The sequence below is a fragment of the Nannospalax galili genome, unplaced genomic scaffold (assembly GCF_000622305.1).
Source record: "Nannospalax galili isolate Female #2095 unplaced genomic scaffold, S.galili_v1.0 scaffold363, whole genome shotgun sequence".
Taxonomy (NCBI): Eukaryota; Metazoa; Chordata; class Mammalia; order Rodentia; family Spalacidae; genus Nannospalax; species Nannospalax galili.
This window is the reverse complement of record NW_008351176.1, coordinates 1308260-1316461: the sequence shown is the minus strand read 5'-3', so window position 1 is coordinate 1316461 and position 8202 is coordinate 1308260.

Below are 8202 nucleotides of genomic sequence, written 5' to 3'. Positions count from 1 at the left end.
GTGTGTGTGTGTGTGTGTGTGTGTGTGTGTGTGTGTGTGTGTGTAATAGGTAATAGGATGGTTTGGTTATTCAGAAAGGGAAAGTGCTCATGAGAGAAGAGCTACTTGTATGGGTCGGGAATAAGCAGGGCATGTCTTGCAATGTAAGATCACAAGCTATAAATTACATTTTTTGTGAGATCACATTATATTGCTTTATTATTTTCTGTTTTGCCTCTTATTAGTGTGAGCGTTTTATATTACTATCTTTAAAATTACTTCATGTAGGCCAGGCGTGGTGGCACACACCTTTAATCCCAGCACTCAGGAGGCGGAGGCAGGCGGATCTCTGTGAGTTCAAGGCTAACCTGGTCTACATAGTGAGTTCCAGGACAGCTGGGGCTACAGGGAGACCCTGTCTCAAAAAGACCCCCCCACTAAAAAAACCAAAACAACAACAAAAACTTCATGTATAACTTGCTTATATAGAATCTCTGCTCTTTATTTTGCTTTAATTTTATTCCTGTGGAGTCTCTAGAGTTATTACATGACAGTAAAATTAGGAAAATTAAAGGCCCACCGGGAGACTTGTTGTGTTGATTTATTGATTTGGTAGATAAAGGGCCCAACAAGATGAATACACAGACTCTATGATTTACTCTGTTTTACATTTAATTTAGTAACTATGAAATGATAAAGTAAATCTAATATCTGTGTGTGTGTGTGTGTGTGTGTGTGTGTGTGTGTGTGTGTTTTCAGTACTTCAGCTGAAAGGTCTTTCACAGGTCATTGTTGAAAAATACACGTTTCCTATTTTTCTCAGAAATTCTGTATTTAAAACCAAGCAAACCCATTTTTTTTTCCTGAAACAGAAACTAAAAACATTCAGAGTTAATTATCTTTTAAAAATAGCAAAACAAAATCATGAAATTTGTAGGAAAATGTATGGATCTGGAAAGTATTAAGCTGGGTAACTTAGAAAGACGAAAATCACATGTTGTTTCTCATATGCGGATTCTAGCTTATAATGTATATATTCATGTATGTAAGTGGGGGTGAGTGTGAGTGTAGGTGTGAAACTAGAGAGGGGATCACAAGAGCAGAAAAAGAGGTTTTGGGAAGGGAGGGGGCAGGACTGATAGGACACATGGGACGTGAAAATGGCAGGGACGATGGGGAGGTGGAAGGGTACATATAAGAAGAGGGAGCACGGGGATGGCCAGAAAAGGTGGGGAGAACAATCAACAAAAATAATTTTGTTTGAAAATGCCATAATGCCGGGCGTGGTGGCACACATCTTTAATCCCAGCACTTGGGAGGCAGAGGCAGATGGATCTTTGTGAGTTTGAGGCCAGCCTGGTCTACATAGTGAGTTCCAGGACAGCTGGGGCTACAGGGAGACCCTGTCTCAAAAAGACCAAAAAAAAAAAAAAAAAAAAAAAAAGAAAAGAAATATAATACTTGTATGTTGATTAAAAAAATTATAATAAAAACATAGCAGCCGAACGTGGTGTTGCACACCTTTGATCCCAACACTTGGGAGGCAGAAGCAGGAGGATCTGTGTGAGACTAAGATCAGCCTGGTCTACATAGTGAGTTCCAGGCCAATGGGGGCTATAGGGAGACCCTGTCTCAAAAAGACTAAATGAATAAATAAATAAATAAATAAATAAATAAATACATGGCAACCCTCCCTAAGAAGAAATCTTAAAGTTCTTATCGTTAAGAGTATAAACCTGGTAGAATTGGTTTGGGGCTACTAGTTACATTATTAAGAAATTTATTTAAAATGTACTTAAAGTTTCAGACATGTTCATATGAAACAATGGAATTAATCTGTGGTGAAAAGTTTTCCTACAACTTGGACTATATGATAAATGCCTTGCTCAAGAATTTCAGCGTGGGAAAGGTCTAAGTATGGCTTCCAATCGGAAACTGGAATGTAAAATAGAGGCTATTTCAAATAAAAGTATTGTTGTAGAAAAAAATGACAAAAAGGTCGAGAAACAGCATGCCGAGGAGATACTGCTGTAAATGTCACAATGGTTAAGTGTTTAAAAAGTTCCTATACATGCTGGGCGTGATGATACAGGCCTTTAATCCCAGCACTTAGGAGGTAGAGGCAGGCAGATCTCTGTGAGATTGAGGCCAGCCTGGTCTACATAGAGTATTCCTGGCTAGTCAGGGCTATAGTGAGAACCTGTCTCAAAAAAAGTTCTTATACATAGAAATGAAAAATTTCAAAATTGAAAGAAAAAATGGACAAAGAATGCAACAAATAAAGGAACACAGAAAAAATTAAAATAGTTCCTAAGCACACAAAGACATTACTTATGACAGCACTAATATAACTGATAAAATAGTAGGTATGATAACATAACTGTTTGGCGGGAAAATACTATAATATACTTCTGTACAGAACAATCTGGCAATAGCTATGAAAAATTTAAATGCATGTGAACTTTACCTTGCAATTCCTCTTTAAAAAAGGAACTTATTCTTCATAAATATTCCAACATGTGTAAAAGACTTCTGGACAGAAGTATAGGACTTTGTTTCTAGTAGCAGAAAACAGAAAATAGTAAATATCTACCCCAAAGGGTCTAACGGATTGATTTATGGAGTACCACCACACATTGTAATACCATGAAGCCATAAAGGGCTTCTTTAGATGAGTTTCTGTGGGACAGTCTTTAAGATGTTCTGTATTGTGAACAAAACAACATGTAAAATAATGTCTATCTTATGCTCCTATAATTGACGCATGTGATTGTAGTTCCATTAAGGAAGTTTGGAAATATACCTTAAAGACTAGTAACAGTATTTTGCTTTGGGGAAGGGAAATTTGTGCCAAAGGGGCAAATGACAACTTTTGCTTTTTATAACTCTGGGTTTTGTACCATGTGATATTTGATGTGATTTTTTTCCTTGCATATGTTTTTACTTGTTAATGTAATGGCTTTATGAATTACTTTTTCAGTTTCTGTCAACGTGTATCCTGGGATAAACCTTTCATAATGATAATGAATAGTGATGTATGGTGAATGGGGGGGATTTGAAAAATACAAGACTATAGAAAATACAAAAAGACTATAATAAAACTTTACCACGCAGGATTTATAAATGGTAATATTTTTCATATTTGCTTTAGACTTTTCTAAAAAATAATAAAAGACATAAAGTATTGGAACTAACATGGAATTCCTTTTTCTTCTTTTGCACCCAATTTCTCTCTTCTTCCCTCAAGGACAATAACTATTAGGACTTTGGTGGTTGTCTTCAGGATATTTGTTAGAATTTTACACATGCATGTGGTGGCATCAGACCAAAAGATTACCATTGGAATGTAGGGAAGATGGAGGGCAAGGCATTGGGAATTCAAGAGACTGGCATTTGGTTTCTATGGCAACAGTAGTAATTATAAAGATGGTAGAGGGCTGGGGAAATAGCTCCGTTGGTAAAGTGCTAGCCACGCTGAGTTCAATCCCCAGAAACTATGTTAAAGAAAACAAAAAACAAAACTGTGCTGGTGGTGTTGGTGGTGCACTTGTGCAGACTGGTGGATGTCTGGGTCTTAGGGGCCACTTTTAAACAATGTTTCCTTGTCCAACAGAATTGGCTAATGGAAAAATACATCACTTTTTTTTTTTCTGAAAAACAAGACCATCAAAGAATGTGGCTTAAGGACACCTTTCAATGTTAAACATATCATCCTACTTATACACTGTTGGTCAAAGTTTGGACCTGTTAGGAAACAAACATATACCCTGGGACTAGCTAAACTTTATATGATCAAAGAAACATTTTAGGACAGGGGTTCTAAACTTCCCCCCTCAAATTTTTTTTGTTTGTTTCAAAGAGCAACACTAAAATTTATTATAGTCATGAATGAACATATAAATATACTTACAACTTTTTAATGATTATTTTCACTTATCTCTCTAGCTTTACAGAAAAATTTTATTAATATCCTTCAACAATATGTACAAAAATATTTAAAATTTTAGTTTAATAAAATATTAGCAATTCACTGGACTTCCATGTAATCATCTTATTAATCAAAATATAGTTCATTTCAAATATTCAGGATTGGCTGTTTTGAATTAGCAGGGGACTGACGCCCAGCACTGCTACTTTACATTGAAATACATTCTTAGTGCACTCAATAACTAAAGCAAATCAACCTTTTGATGTCATTCATAAATTTTGCATGAGGCATTATTCATTCACAGTAATGATGCCTTGATAATGTACTATGGATTCATCAGTTCTCATGCAGCAACTATTGAAACAAATTATCACATAATCCTTATAAAGCAAAACAGATTGAATTTATTTCCATATTAAATTAACAAATAGCATACTGTCTTCAAAAAGCCACAGTACTGGGAACACAACTATGTTTCCTGTAGATATGATTCTATCTACACATGTATCAATATGCATTTTTGTGTATTCATATTTTTGCATAAATATAATAATTTATAATCATATCTTATATAATATCCTTTTTCCATCATTAATACTCTGACTTAAAATAAAATGTCTTCAGTTTTTTTTTTTTTGAAACAGGGTCTCCCTGCAATCCCAGCTGGCTTGGAACTCACTATATAGACCCGCTGGCCTTGAAATCACAGAAGTCCGCCTGCCTCTGCCTCCTGAGTACTGGGACTAAAGGCGACACTGTCTTCAATTTTTATCATTATCTGCAATTTTCAAAGACTGGGCTAAAATATGATAGGATCATTAAATATTAAAATCACAAATCTTGTGACATAAGTTTTAATTTTCCTCTGGTTTATTATTTTTACTACATTAGGTAATACTGAAAACATCTAACCATTCTTTCTATTGTGTTATTCAGTGCTAAATTAATATACTTTACAGATCATTCTCACCCATGCGTCATTGGAAATGACTGCCTACTGATACTCAGGATTCTCCTTTTCTTTTCTTATGGTAGAAATATGCCAAACATACATCACACTAAAATGCATTATCACTCATCAAAAAGAGATACATCTACTCTAACGAAATTTCCTTGTCCATGAATTATTCATGGAACAATTGGCACTAATGAAGCATTGCTAATGCACTGAACAAAAATGCATCCCTTCAACTGAGTCAACAATTGCTATAAATTTTCGTAATATCCTTTATAAATGAGAAAATGTGAATTTTGGGAGGTCGTTTTTTGAGACAGGGTCTCCCTGTATCCCCAGGTGACCTCAAACTCACAAGGTACACCAGCCTGGCATTGAACTCACAGAGATCTGGCTGCCTCTGCCTCTGAGTACTGGGATTATAGGCATGAGTCACCATTCTTAGTGAAAATATGAATTTAGTTGAAGGTCAAACTAACCTATGGTACCAATTTTGACAACACAAATGTTTCTAAATAAAACAGTTATGTCTATCAAAATATCATATACCATTTGATGAAAATATAGAAATAATTGACGTAAATTTTTAAAATTAAAAAAAATATTTTAGCTTGTCATATTATAGGGACTGTATGGTGTCCTGGCCTTTTTATTATGGAATTTCCACCTTTAAAAATATATTTGCATAAATCTTTTCCTCCTTCATATGCAAATTAAGATACAACTTCATACACTTTAGGATTTTCCAAGTTGCATATAGGTATTAACATTGTCATATAGTCACACGATAATTAGAGAATATGTGGCAACTCAATGATACTTATGTTCTTGTTCTAGTTTGTTTCTCCGTTGCTGAGACAAAACACTGACCAATACCAAAGGGATTGAAAGGGTTTATTTGGCTTACATCTCCCAGGGTTCATCAGGGAGGCCAAGGTAGGAACTCAGGGCAGGAACCTGGAGGCAGAGGCTGGAGCAGTGGCCATGGAGGAATGCTGCTTATTAGCTAGCTCCCCTGGCCCCTGCCCACACTGCTTTCTTATACAATATAGGACCAGCTGCCCAGGAGTGGCTCCACTCACCGTGGGCTGGGCCCTCCCACATCACACAACAATCAAGAAAATTACTCCACAGATATGACCACAGGCCAGTCAAATGGAGGCAGTTCCCCAGTTGAGGCTCCCTATTCCAGGTGCGGCAAGTTGACACTAAAGCTATCCAGCACACTGCTTTATTTAGTGTATTCTTTGACAGTAAATAATGAGGTTTTAATCTTTGAAAGTTGTGAGGTTCCTATTCACGAAGAAATCTCTGATGTTTCCTAAGACAGGAGCCATTTGTAAATGGTGGCTGATGTGTTTTATCTGTAGGTTTTCTCTACAATAAAGATTCTGTGATATTCAACAAGATTGGATGGGAAAGTAAAGGCTTTCTCACAGTAATTATATTTCTAGTTTCTCACACTTATGAATTAAAAATAAATTTCTAATAGAGATTTTGCCATTTTGTGCTTAGTTCTAAGTTTTCCTTCAGTGCACTATAAAGTTTTGTAATATATAAATATAAGCATTTGAGCATTTTCCAGACTTTTAGATATATCCCTCTAGTACGGATTTTGCTTTGCTTTCTAAGGATTGAGCCAAGGGTAAAGGATGTACTACATTCTGTGCAATTGTAAACTATCTCATTTGTATGAGTTTTTGATAACTGCCACCATTTGACATATTATTTTCTCTTTTTTTTTTTTTTCCGGAGCTGAGGACCGAACCCAGGGCCTTGCGCTTGTTAGGAAAGCGCTCTACCACTGAGCTAAATCCCCAACCCCTTTTTGACATATTATTAAAGGAATTGACATATTCCTTATATTTCCAGTGCCCCCTTTATTGTAAATTCTTTGATGTCTTCTAAAAGCTGAAATACAAGTACAGGACTTCTCAAACCCTTTTCATTTGTGGGGTTTCTCTCCAGTTTGAATTCTCTGGTGTCTTCTGTGTGCTGAGCTCTCAGTTTTTCACATTCTTCTTATTGGAATGGTTACTTTCCAGCATGAATTCTCTGATTAAACATTAAACCTGACTAAAGGACTTGTCACACGCTTCACATTTGTAGGGTTTCTCTCAAATATGAATTGCGTGACGTGCTCTGATCTAAGACATATTTTTAAAGGACTTCTTACATTCCTCACATTTATAGGGATTCTCTCCAATAGGAATTCTCTTATGTTTCTTATAAGTTGAGCTCATTGTAAAGGACTTGCCACATTCTTCACATCTGTAGGGTTTCTCTCCAGTGTGTATTCGCTGATGTGCTCTAAGAATTGACTTTTGACTACAGCATTTGCCATGTTCTTCACATCTGTAGGGGTTCTCTCCAGTATGTACTGGCTGATGTGCTCTAACACTTGACATTTGACTAAAGGACTTGCCAAATTCTTCACATTTGTAGGGTTTCTCTCCAGTATGAATTCTCTGATGTACACTAAGACTTGATATTTTACTAAAGGACTTGCCACATTCTTCACATCTGTATGGTTTCTCTCCTGTGTGTATTCGCTGATGTACTCTCAGATGTGACATTTTACTAAAGGGCTTGACATATTCTTCACATTTGTAATGTTTCTCTCCAGTATGTATTCACTAATGTGCTCTAAGATATGACATATGTCTAAAGGACTTGCCACATTCTTCACATATGTAGGGTTTTTCCAGTATGTATTTGCTGATGTGCTCTAAGGTCTGACATATGTCTAAAGGACTTGCATATTCTTCACATTTGTAGGGTTTCTCGTTTCTCTCCAGTATGAATTTGCTGATGTTCTCTAAGACTTGACATTTGACTAAAGGACTTGCGACATTCTTCAAATCTGTAGGGTTTCTCTCCAGTATGACCTCTCTGATGTAATTTGAAACTTGATATCCAAATAAAGGACTTGTCACATTCTTCACATCTGTAAAGTTTCTCTCCAGTATGACTATATTTATGCTTTCTAAGATTTGAGACATGGGTATTGGACTTGTCACATTCTTCCCATTTGCAGGGTTTCTGTACGTTATACACCCTCTGATGTCTTCTAAGAGTTGAGTTCTGGTTGGCTACCATCTCCCCTCTCTTCATATTCCAGGGGTCTTTGCTTTGCTCCAGACAGGAGACCAGAACAGGCTTACACACAGCAAGACCTATAGACACCAGATTGCTGTAGTTCTCCAACATCAACTCCCTGTACAAAGCCCTCTGAGCAGTCTAGGCATTCCCACTCCTCCTAGGAGAAGTCTATGGACACATCCTTGAATGTCAATGGATGCTGAAAAGAAGCCATCTCTCTCCTTTTGTGAGTTTCTTT